This window comes from Mus caroli, unplaced genomic scaffold (assembly GCF_978045245.1).
Source record: "Mus caroli unplaced genomic scaffold, Mus_caroli_1 scaffold_7, whole genome shotgun sequence".
In the NCBI taxonomy this organism is placed as follows: domain Eukaryota; kingdom Metazoa; phylum Chordata; class Mammalia; order Rodentia; family Muridae; genus Mus; species Mus caroli.
Genome location: NW_028227262.1, coordinates 106,807,575 through 106,819,089, shown reverse-complemented (window position 1 = coordinate 106,819,089; position 11,515 = coordinate 106,807,575).

Genomic DNA, 11,515 nt, shown 5'->3' with positions numbered 1-11,515 from the left:
TGGCTGGGTATAGTAGCCTGGGCTGGAATTTGTGTTCTTTTAGTGTCTGTATAACATCCGTCCAGGATCTTCTGGCTTTCATAGTCTCTGGTGAAAAAATCTGGTGTAATTCTGATAGGCTTGCCTTTATATGTTACTTGGCCTTTTTCTCTTACTGCATTTAGTATTCTATCTTTATTTAGTGCATTTGTTGTTCTGATTATTATGTGTCGGGAGGTATTTCTTTTCTGGTCCAGTCTATTTGGAGTTCTGTAGGCTTCTTGTATGTTCATGGGCATCTCTTTCTTTAGATTTGGGAAGTTTTCTTCTATAATTTTGTTGAAGATGTTTGCTGGTCCTTTGAGTTGAAAATCTTCATTCTCATCCACTCCTATTATCCGTAGGTTTGGTCTTCTCTTTGTGTCCTCTATTTCCTGGATGTTTTGAGTTAGGATCTTTTTGCATTTTCCATTTTCCTTGATTGTTGTGCTGATGTTCTCTATGGAATCTTCTGCACCTGAGATTCTCTCTTCCATCTCTTGTATTCTGTTGCTGATGCTCGCATCTATGGTTCCAGATGTCTTTCCTAGGGTTTCTATCTCCAGTGTTGCCTCATTTTGGGTTTTCTTTATTGTGTCTACTTCCCTTTTTAGGTCTAGTATGGCTTTGTTCATTTCCATCATCTGTTTGGATGTGTTTTCCTGTTTTTCTTTAAGGACTTCTACCTGTTTGATTGTGTTATCCTGTTTTTCTTTAAGGAAACTTGTAACTCTTGTAACTCTTTAGCCATGTTCTCCTGTAATTCTTTAAGTGAGTTATTAAAGTCCTGTTTGATGTCCTCTACCATCATCATGAGATATGCTTTTAAATCCAGGTCTAGCTTTTCAGGTGTGTTGGGGTGCCCTGGACTGGGCGAAGTGGGAGTGCTGGGTTCTGATGATGGTGGGTGGTCTTGGTTTCTGTTAGTAAGATTCTTACATTTACCTCTCGCCATCTGGTAATCTCTGGAGTTGTTATAGTTGTCTCTGTTTAGAGATTGTTCTTCTGGTGATTCTGATTACTGTCTATCAGCAGACCTGGGAGACAGGCTCTCTCCTCTGAGTTTCAGTGGTTAGAGCACTCTCTGCTGACAAGCTCTCCTCTTAAATGGAAGGTGTACAGATATCTGGTGTTTGGACCTCCTCCTGGCCGAAGAAGAAGGCCCAAAACAGGACCTTTCCCAGATGCTGTGTTGCTTTCGCAGGTCACAGAAGCTGTCAGCTTCTGTGGTGCACACTCTCACCTGTGCAGACCAAGTTCCTAAGTTCGGTGGGGTCCTGGATCCAAGATGGCGCTCCCTGCTCCTGAGGCAGAGGGCTCCAGTGCAGGGCAGACCACTGTCTTCCGGCTGGGAGGATGCTGGATGTCTGCGGCCCCAAAAGGGTGCTGCCTCAGCAGCTCTGTGGCTCCCACCTGTCCCAGAAGTTTTCTGCCTCTGTGGCGCACACTCTCACCTGTGCAGACTAAATTCCTAAGTTCGGTAGAGTCCCGGGTCCAAGATGGCACTTCCGTGCAGGGCGGACCACTGTCCTCTGGCTGCCAGGCTGGTTTTCTACTTCCCTAACTAATGCAGTCTCAGGTCCCGCACGCAATTGGATTGGAGCAGAAGCTGTGTTCCACTCACCAGAAGTCCCAAGATCCTGTGGTGGGTGTTGTGGGTAGCTGGCGAGTGTCAGCCGACCCTGCGCTCTAGCTAACCCGGTGCTGGTCAGACCGGAAGAGCATGTTTATTTTTAACTGACACAGTAACTGTACACGATTTCGGAATGCATAATGATATTTTTAAAAGATTTTTTTTTTATATATGTATATGTCTGTGTGAGAGCATCCGTGGGTGTTTGGTGTGCCTGTGAAAGCCAGAAGATTCTGTTAGGTTCCATGAAGCTGGGGTAGTTGCTATGGTCCAACATGAATGTTGAGAATCAAACTCTGTTTCTACCATGAAGTATAGTTACTATACCCAATGCGCATCTATTAGAGAACCCTGATTTTTTTCCTTTGCCAGTGGGTATCAATTGCAGATAACATCTTGGTTGGAGCTGGGATTCTGTGTATACTTTTCCTTCTCAGTGCTGGGAATCTATCTGGCTTGAACTTGTTCAAGCTTTGAGCATATTGTTATAGTCTCTGTGAGTTCATATGTGTATAATCACTGTTGTGTCTGGAAGACACGGTTTCTGTGGAATTATCCATTACTTCTGGCTCATATAGTCTTGCTGCCTTCTCTTCCATGTAGCTCCCTATCCCCCAAGGGAAGAACCAGTTTGATGAAGACATTCCATGTAGGACTGAGTGCTCCAAAGTCTCTCTCACTCTGCACATTGTGCAGTTTTGAGTCTCTGTGTTATTCATCACCTTTCGCAAGAAGTTTGTCTGATGATGGCTGAGCAAGGCACTGACCTATGAGTATAGAAGTAGTTGTTAGGGGCCATTTTATTTGTTTTCTTTCCCAGTGTCCATGTCACATTCAACATGTTTTAAGAGTTGTATCCAATTCTTTTTCTGCATCAATTGAGACAATTTTATGGCTTTTGTTCATCATTCTGTTAGTGTGATAAAACACATTTATTAATAGGCATATTTTGAACATTCTTGCATTTTTAGGATCAATTGTATATTTTTGGTGGGCTATTAAATCGAATTATTTTACTATGTTGTTCTTTGCATCTGTGTTTGTCAGAGATACTGGTCTATAGTTAGTTTTTGTTGCTGTGTCTTTGACTTTGCCAACCCAGTAATTTTGGGTCACCAAGATCCTCTGTGGGGAGCCATGAAGAAGACCTTCACCTAGAGAGCCACAGCCTAATCTCCTGTAGAATATTTTTCTTAGCTCTCAGCCACAACTGCCACCAAGCCTGCATCCAGCAAGCTAAGGGCAATCTGTCTCCTGCCCCACCTCCCACCCTCATGGGTCAAACCAGAGCTCTCCTCACCCCTGGGCTAGGCACTGTCCCAAGACCAAGGGTCCCAGACTCTGTTCTCTGCTCTTTTTCAACTTCCAGCATGGATGTCCAAGGGTCTGAGAACCCCACAGGTCCAGCCTGGTCGCAGGCCTTTGGACCAAGAACCAACTCTGGCTTTCCTAACTCTCAGACTGCACTTTCCCATCCCTGGAGCTTTGCCCTGGTGCTTTCCTACAACCCAGTACTGCCCTGGGTGGGATAAGTGCATGGGATAAGTGCAGTCAAACTCTCCGAACTCCACATTCTGCCTCCCTAAGCAACTGTGTGCTGTAGCAGGGTGGACAAGGTCCTACCACCCTACAAACCTAGACTACTATACCCAGCAAAACTCTCAATCATCATAGATGGAGAAAACAAGACAAATCCAAATACAAACAACATCTATTCACAAATCCAGCCATGTAAAAATACTAGAAGGAAAACTCCAACCCAAGGAGGATAACCACATCTAAGAAAACACAGGAAATAAGTAATGAAGTCCCTGGATATTCCTGTTGTAGTAGGCATTGGAAGGGGTGTTAACCTCAATGGTCTTGGTGTGGCAGGCCTCTCATGGGTATCATTTGATCAGCAAGTCTATATCATTCTGCAACTGTAGGACTGATGAAGGTGGGAGAATGGGCATCCATAGGGGATAGCGGGCTGCTCAGAGCAGCTTGGAGTGCTCTAGAGAACTCAGACAGCAGAGCAGATGAGTGGAGGAGGGGAAGCTAACCTCTATAGTTCAGAATCTACAGGACTGATGAGTGTAGGCAGAGAGGTAGTGGAAGAATGGAGATCCACTGTGTGAATGGCAGACTTCTCAAAACTTTTGACCCTAAATTTATCCTACAAGAAATGCAGGGACCAGGGATGGAGCAGAGACTGAGGAAATGGCCAACCAAAAAACTGGCCTAACTTGAGACCCATCCTATGGGCAAACCCCAATCCCTGACACTATTAAAGGTATTCTGTTATGTTTGCAGACAGGAATCTAGCATGGCTGTCCTCTGAGAGGCTCCATCCAGCATCTGACTCAGATGGATCCAAACACCCACAGCCAAGTGGATGGAGCTTGGGGACACCTATGGAAGAATATGGAGAAGGATTGTGGGCTTGAAGGAGATAGGAACTCCACTGCAAGACCAACAGAGTCAACTAACCTGGATCCCTGGGGCTCTCAGAGACAACCACCAACCAAAGAAATACATGGGCTAGATCTAGGTCTCGCACATCTATGCACCTGCTATGGAACAGATGTGCAGCTTAGTCTTCATGTGGGTCCCAAGCAAATGGAGCAGGGGCTATCCTGAAAGCTGTATGTGGGATATGTATCCTGTTTGTGGAATATGTTCCTCTAGCTGGACTGCCTTGTCTGACCTCATTGGAAGAGGATGTGCCTAACCCTACAGAGACTTGATGTTTCCTGGTGGGGGATACACAGGACCTTCCACCCTCTCAGAGGAGAAGGGAGGGGGAGAGGCGGAAGGATTGTGGAAGGGGATGGCCAGGAGGGGGGGTTAAGAGTTGGATGTAAATTGAATAAATACTAAAAAAGGGGGGGGGGTAATATAATTCTGGTATTGAGATGTGAGACCTTCGGGGTATGACTAGGATTAGGTAAATTATTAGGATAAATTCCTCTAGTGTGGCACACACACACACACACACACACACACACACACACACACACACACTGTATTCCTTGTCTTTTGTCCTGTTCACATAGACATCTTCCATGAAGAAGGCCATTGTAAGATTTGGCACTTTAACTTTACACCTCCACAACTGTATACCAACTAGCCTTGTCAGGTGGCTACCTCTAGTATTGTGTTATAGCAAAGAAAAACAGAGTGATGCATACTGGATATTTCTCTCTGAGTAGAGTGATTTTGTTTGTTCAGCTCAAGAGGCAGTTGCATCTGGCCAAGTGACCTTTTCTGAGCCAAATATAACATCAGCTTTTATTGTGGTTCCATGATATCTTGGGTTTCATATTGCTTCTTTTCTCCACTGAGAGGGAGGACACTAATTTATTCAAACTCCAGATATGGGCAGTCCATGTGCTCACAGATAGGCACTAGGAGAACCAGGAATGTTAAACACACAGCGTTGTCTGATCAAAGGGAGAGATGTATAATCTGCTTTCTACCCCAATGGCTGGGAGCAGATGCAGTTAGTAGTCTGTGATATTTACACTGTGTGGCTGGATCTTCTCCAAGACCCTTATCATGAGCCTGTCAATCTGTAAAACCCACCTTTATGGAGGCTGTCACATGTAGCCAACCTATAGAACTAATCTTTATTAAAGATTTCACCTGTACTTTACAATGATTTTTGATGCAGTCATATGTTAAGCCTCATTGTGCTCATGGATTGAATTATTTATCACCAGGAAAACTTCCTCCAAATTATGCTGTGCTTAAACATGCCTAAAATGAACTAATTGGGGTCAGACTCCTGAAGTTTGAATTAACACTAGCTACTTAGTTATGTTGACTCAAACTACCTTCTTGCCTCCCTCAGAGACCCTCACACCCAGAGGACTGGAAAGGAGAAGTCTGTCCAAATAGGAAATGGCATATTTCTATTAGTTATAAAGTCACAATGACCTGCAAGTGTTTTCTTTGGAAGATGATGTTTAAGTGAGAGAGGCCATGTTTGTTTTCATGTATATTTCTTTGCAGTCTAGACGTAGATGTCTTGATAGCCCAAACCATGTGACATCAGTTTTCAAAAGTTCTTGAACTGATTACTTCTAATAATCATTTAATCTTTGGAGATATAAATTTAAGGCGGTGTTATTTAGATATATTGCATGTATTTAATTGGTGAAGGCAAAGCTGTTGTATCTTAAGACCCTAAATCCATTCTTGCACAATATTGTGAATGAAGGTGTGTGTAAACATTTTCCTCCAACTAAAGCATACTAATTTGGGAGAATGTTAGAGACAGAAAATTAAAATCATATTGAAAAATACTTTGCTTCAGGAGAAGGTCAACATAAAATTTCTTTTTGACTAAAACCAGAAGAAGAGACTGAGTTTGCCCCATAGAGCACTTTCCATTATATTTAATGGGGAGAAGCTGTAATGTTTGTGAGTGGACACAAGGGGGAGAGCAAAACAGTAGGTGACACAGAATGTACTGTAAGGAGGGCCCATTCACCACAGAAATTACGCAATTCCCCTTACTTGGGTTTGTTACGTCCTTTTAGCAGTGTTTCTCAGTGGGAGGCTATTTGGTGGTTCACTTAGTGAGATAAAATACCAAAGTTCTGTTTTTCTGATACTAACCATCCATTCTGTTAACAAGTTAGTGACTCTATCCCATTCTGCAAAGGGCATAGAGGTAGGGTGGTTTTTGTCTTCTTTACAACTAGTAATAAGTACTTCCCTGAACCTTGTTAGGGTGACTTCTTACCTCAAATTGCATCCATCATGCTAGCAATATAGAAGGTTGGGTTTTCCTGTCCAATATAGTAACAATTCAGTTGGAGTGTCCTTAAAAAAGTTACCCCAAACTTAAGACCATCTTTCTCTAAGACTCTAGAGAACTCTCATTTTTGGAGGCTTTAAACCCTCTTGGGTAGGTGGAACAGGATGTTAATCATACCCTAAGGCAGTGATTCTCAACCTGTGGCTTGTGACCCCTTTTGGGGGAATCTAACAACTCTTTTACACAGATTGCCTAAGACTGTGGGAAAACACAGACATTTACATTGCAATTCATAACACTAGCACAATTACAGTTATGAAATAGAAACAAAATAATTTTATGGTTGGGGATGCTCACCACAACGTGAGAAACGGTATTAAATGGTTGCAGTATTAGGAAGGTTGAAAACCACTGGTCTAAGGTATGTGTGCCTTGGATAGATGACCTTTAACATCCAGTAATCATTTTCTGCTTGAATCCAGACTCCGTGGTCCAGAATCTGAGGAGGGTTTGATGGAGACAGAATCATGTATCATGTTAGTATGACAGCAGGTTGGCACTGTTCTGTCAGAAGGTCTGGAATCAAACTGCCAGAGTCAGAAGTTCAGCTTTTCTGTTTCTCATCTTTGTATCTCTATTTTCTCCTCCAGAAATGGGGACAGTAACATAATTTCTTATTTGGTACCTGTGGGAAAAAATAAACACAGAGCATTTTATTTTATTTTATTTTTTAACTTAAAAATTTTTTTTATTAATCATTCCATTTGTTTACATCTCAAATGATATCCCACTTCCCGGTTACCCCTCCACCACCCTCCCCCATCCCACACTGCCCTCCGTTTTGCCTGTATGAGAGTGCTCCCCCACCCACCCACCTTCTCCTGCCCTGCTCCAAGCTTCCAGCATCCTCCTACTCTGGGGCATCAAACTTCCCCAGGACCGAGGGCCTCCCTTCCAGTTGCTGTGAGGCAAGGCTCTGCTACATATGTATCTGGAGCCATGGATCCCTCCAGGTACACTCCTTGGCTGGTGGTCTAGACTTTGGGAGCACTGGGTGGTCAGGCGTGCCCCTTGACCACAACAACAGTGCTGGGTTTGATGTCTGCAGACATGATGTATCCCTAGGTGGGGTTATTCTGGTTGGCCATTCCTTCAGTCTGTGTTCCAATTTTTGTCCCTGTTCTTTCTTTGGACAGGAACATTTCTGGGTTAAAAAACTTTGAGATGGGTGGAAGGCCCCATCCCTTGACCAGGGACCGTGCCTATCTACTGAATGTGGTCTCCACAGGTTCTATCTCCCCCTTCTCTGTGCATTATGGCTAAAGTCAATCCCATTGGGTCCCAGGAGCCTCACGTTTCTCTGGCGTTTGGGACCCACCAGTGGCTATCCCCAGTTCCTCATCCCCCCTCCCCACTTATTTTTATTCGATTTCTTGACCCTCAGTACCTCTCTCACATCTCCTCCAGTTTCTGATACTGCCACCCTTATTTCCTCTTCCTCCTTTCTCACCCTCCCGTTTGTCTCCCTCTCCTTCCATCTCCCACAATCATCTTGTTCCCCCCTCAGCGCAGGACTGAAACATCCACCCCATGGTCTTCCATCCTTCTATGTTACATATGGCCAACACAGCTCATTTTAAACAGCAAACTGCTAGATCCTTGGTAGACAACACAGGCTGAAATACAGATTTTTTAGGTTGTTTGGTTTTAGTGAAATTGTATAATGACAAAGTATTTTTGTTTTGTGGTTACAGCCACCCCTTCCCTGCTAGTATAGTTCACTGACCTGATCCACAAATAACTAGTACAATTCAGAATGGCTCTTAATGACCATCCATTCACTCTATCTGTTCAAATGGTCTATTAAGGATCAGTCGAGAAATGAAAGCTGTATTTCTGAGGAGTCGACTATAAGGGTACCCTAAAGACTATATCCCTAATAAAGTTGTCTCCTGCATCTAACTTACATTTTCCTGGTTGAAACACACAGGGCCTTAAGTTTCTATCCCTGCAGGAACAAGAAGGCATTGTTCTTGCCTGAACTCCATTTCTAAGTGGAGACAATTTATTTTTAATCACTGTGATTGGCCTTGAACTGGTTTTCTGCAGTGAAACCACTTATGTTGGATGCTAATTTCCCATGGCCTACCTTTTCTGGTTGAGTAACTGAATATTGATATTTGGTCTGTTACTCTGGATTGTAATGGTAAATACTGGCTCTGAAGTTCTGTTTGTCTCCAGAGATGAGAGAATTCAATCTTAGACCCAAGAGACTATGCAACCTTGTCCCAAGTTATCCCTGATTGGTGAATAACTATGCCTACAGGCTATAGCTGGGCAGAAGAAAGATAGGTGGGGTGTTTGGTTCCCAGGCTTGGGGTCAAAGGAGAATAAGGAGGAGAAGGAAGAAGATGGGGAAAGGAGAGACACCCTGGGTTAGATCAGTAATGAAAACATGGCCATGAGGGCTGCCTGATTGGAGTTAAGAGCATCACAGATGGAACACAGCAAGTTATAACTCAGGGTTATTGATAGGGAAGTAGACATAATAGCCTGAAGGGTAGATATCTGTCTAGCTCTAGTGCACTAAAGGCTTATTATAAACATACAAGTTGTGTGTCTTTTATCTGGGAACTGAATGATCAAAGTCAGGATATAAACTATTAATTGTGATCAAATATTTACTATCACAATGAACACATAGTCATTGTGCAGCTGAACTCATGGACTTTTTTCTTGTTTGTTTTTACTGCTTCATTCTCTCCACCCACATGTAACCCTCAATAAAAATAATTTGATTTCTTACGTTATTCTCATGAAAGAACAGCAATTTTTATATATAATTATGTATTTAATTGATATGGTTGTCCCTCCACAAACTCCTCTCAGATCCTCCCCACCCAGTATCCACCCAAATCTTTATTCTTTCTTGCTTTCTCTCACAAAACAAACAGGCATCCAACAAAATAAATAAACAAATAAATTACCCAAAACAAAAAAGAAAAAATAAATAAGATAAAAGCAAACAAACTTGTATAGAACAAAGCAAACAGACCTGAATAGATCAAAACAAAGAAATAAGCAGAAAAAAGCAAAGAGCCAAAGAAAAAGAACAAGAAACACACATTGGCATGAACAGAAATCCCTTAAAAACACAAAATCAGAAATGATAATAAATAAGCAAAGACTTGTACAGTAAGAAAACAAAACGAACAAGCAAAAACCCCATTTAAAAAAGCAAAGCAATATAAGACAAAAAAAAATTCAGCTAATCCTTATAAGACAAAACAAGCAAACAACTAACAGCAACAACAAAATCTCCAAAAATATTATTGAGTTCATCTTGAGTTCATCTTGTGTTGGTCATTTACTGCTGGGCATGAGGCCTTTAGAGTGGCTTGTATATCCAGTGAGATTCCATCGGAAAAAAGCTAATTTTTCATTTTCAAGTGTTTTTCATTTGGAGATGGCTTCTGGGTTAGGGACGGGGACTTGTGTTTACTTCCCTTCTCAGTACTGTGACCTCATTGGGCTCAGAAATGTTCAGGCCTGTAAATGCCGCCCCAGTCTCTGTGTGGTCATAGGTGCATCAGTCCTGTGATGTTTAGAAGGCCTTTACTTGGTGTTCTCTATTCCTTCCTTCTGCTTCTTGTACTCTTTCCTTCTTCCCTTCCTCTGGGTTCCCTGAGCTTTTAGGGATAGGAATTGATGGAGACACCCCACATAGGCGTGTTCCATGGTTTCTCACTCTTTGTATCTTGTCTAACAGTGAGTCTATTTATCATCATTTACTTCTTCTTCAATGATGGCTGGGTGAGACACTGATCTGTGAGGATAGCAGAATGTTATTAAAAGTCATTTTATTACAATGTTCCTTTAGCAAAATAATAGTATTTGATTTGCCCCTAGATCCCTGGCCTATCTAATTTCAGGTTCTTGGTCACTTAAGTAGTATCAGAGACAGGTAGGTTTCAGTGGGCTCTAAATTCAATTAGATATTGGTAGTCACAATCACAAAACCACAGAATTCTTTCCACTATTTCACTAGCACGTTTTGCATGCAGATCAGCATTGCAGACTGAAGCGTTTGTAGCCGGGTTGGTGTTTCCCTTTCTCCCATGGTAGTGCTCAGAGTACCTCCAAGTACTGTGATCACTAAGTCATCAGGAGGAAAGGCTCTACATAGGCAGCAGCCCAAATTCTCCAAGTTCAGTGAGGTGTGTAGCTGTTGTCTTCAGCAACAGAGCCTTACTATCTGCTTGTGGAGAGCAACCTATATCATTGGCAATTGCCTGGGTTGCTTGTGGGTTCCCATGGGGACCCTGTGGCCAAAACACATGATTCTATGTCACTTATTCCTGGCACTGGAGGTTTCATTGATGATGTACAGAGAAAGAACATAAAGCTGGGTGGTAGGGAGGTGGGAGAATTTGGGATATGGGGAATTAATATGAAAAATTTTGAATAAAATACAGTGTATGCAAAAACACAATTAAAAATAAAAATGATTAGGATATTGTACAACAGAAGTAAATTATTAAATAAATAGCAAAGAACTTAAAACAGAAGCGATCCATTCCAGCACTTCTGTCCCCATCTCTCCATTCTTCCAGACTTCTTTTTCCTAAGAGATTATTTCAATTATGTTTTGAAAAAATATTTCTAGGGGCTAGAGAGATGGCTCAGCTGTTGTCAGCACTAGCTGCTTTCCCAGAGGACCTGTGTTCCATTCCCAGCCACCGCATGGCAGCTCACAACTCTTCTGTAGTCCAGCTTCAAGTCATTTGACACCCTCACACAGATATACATGCTGGCAAAACACCAATGAACATAAAATTAAAAATAAATAAATCATTAAAAATTATTTTCACAGCTATGAGTGATACACTTACATTATGAAACTTCAAAGTGTGGAATATGAGTATGTTATGAAATTTCTAAATAAAAAAATAGCCATCTCTCAACTGTCTCCTGGTTTAACTATAATGATTAAGGTCTTCAGCAATATTATCAAGCTTTTCTCCCTAATACCAAAGGTAACAACTGCTTCCAGTCTATCCACTAAAAGTCTATGACTTACACTTAAACACCTTGACCTAATTTACCTTCCATTACAA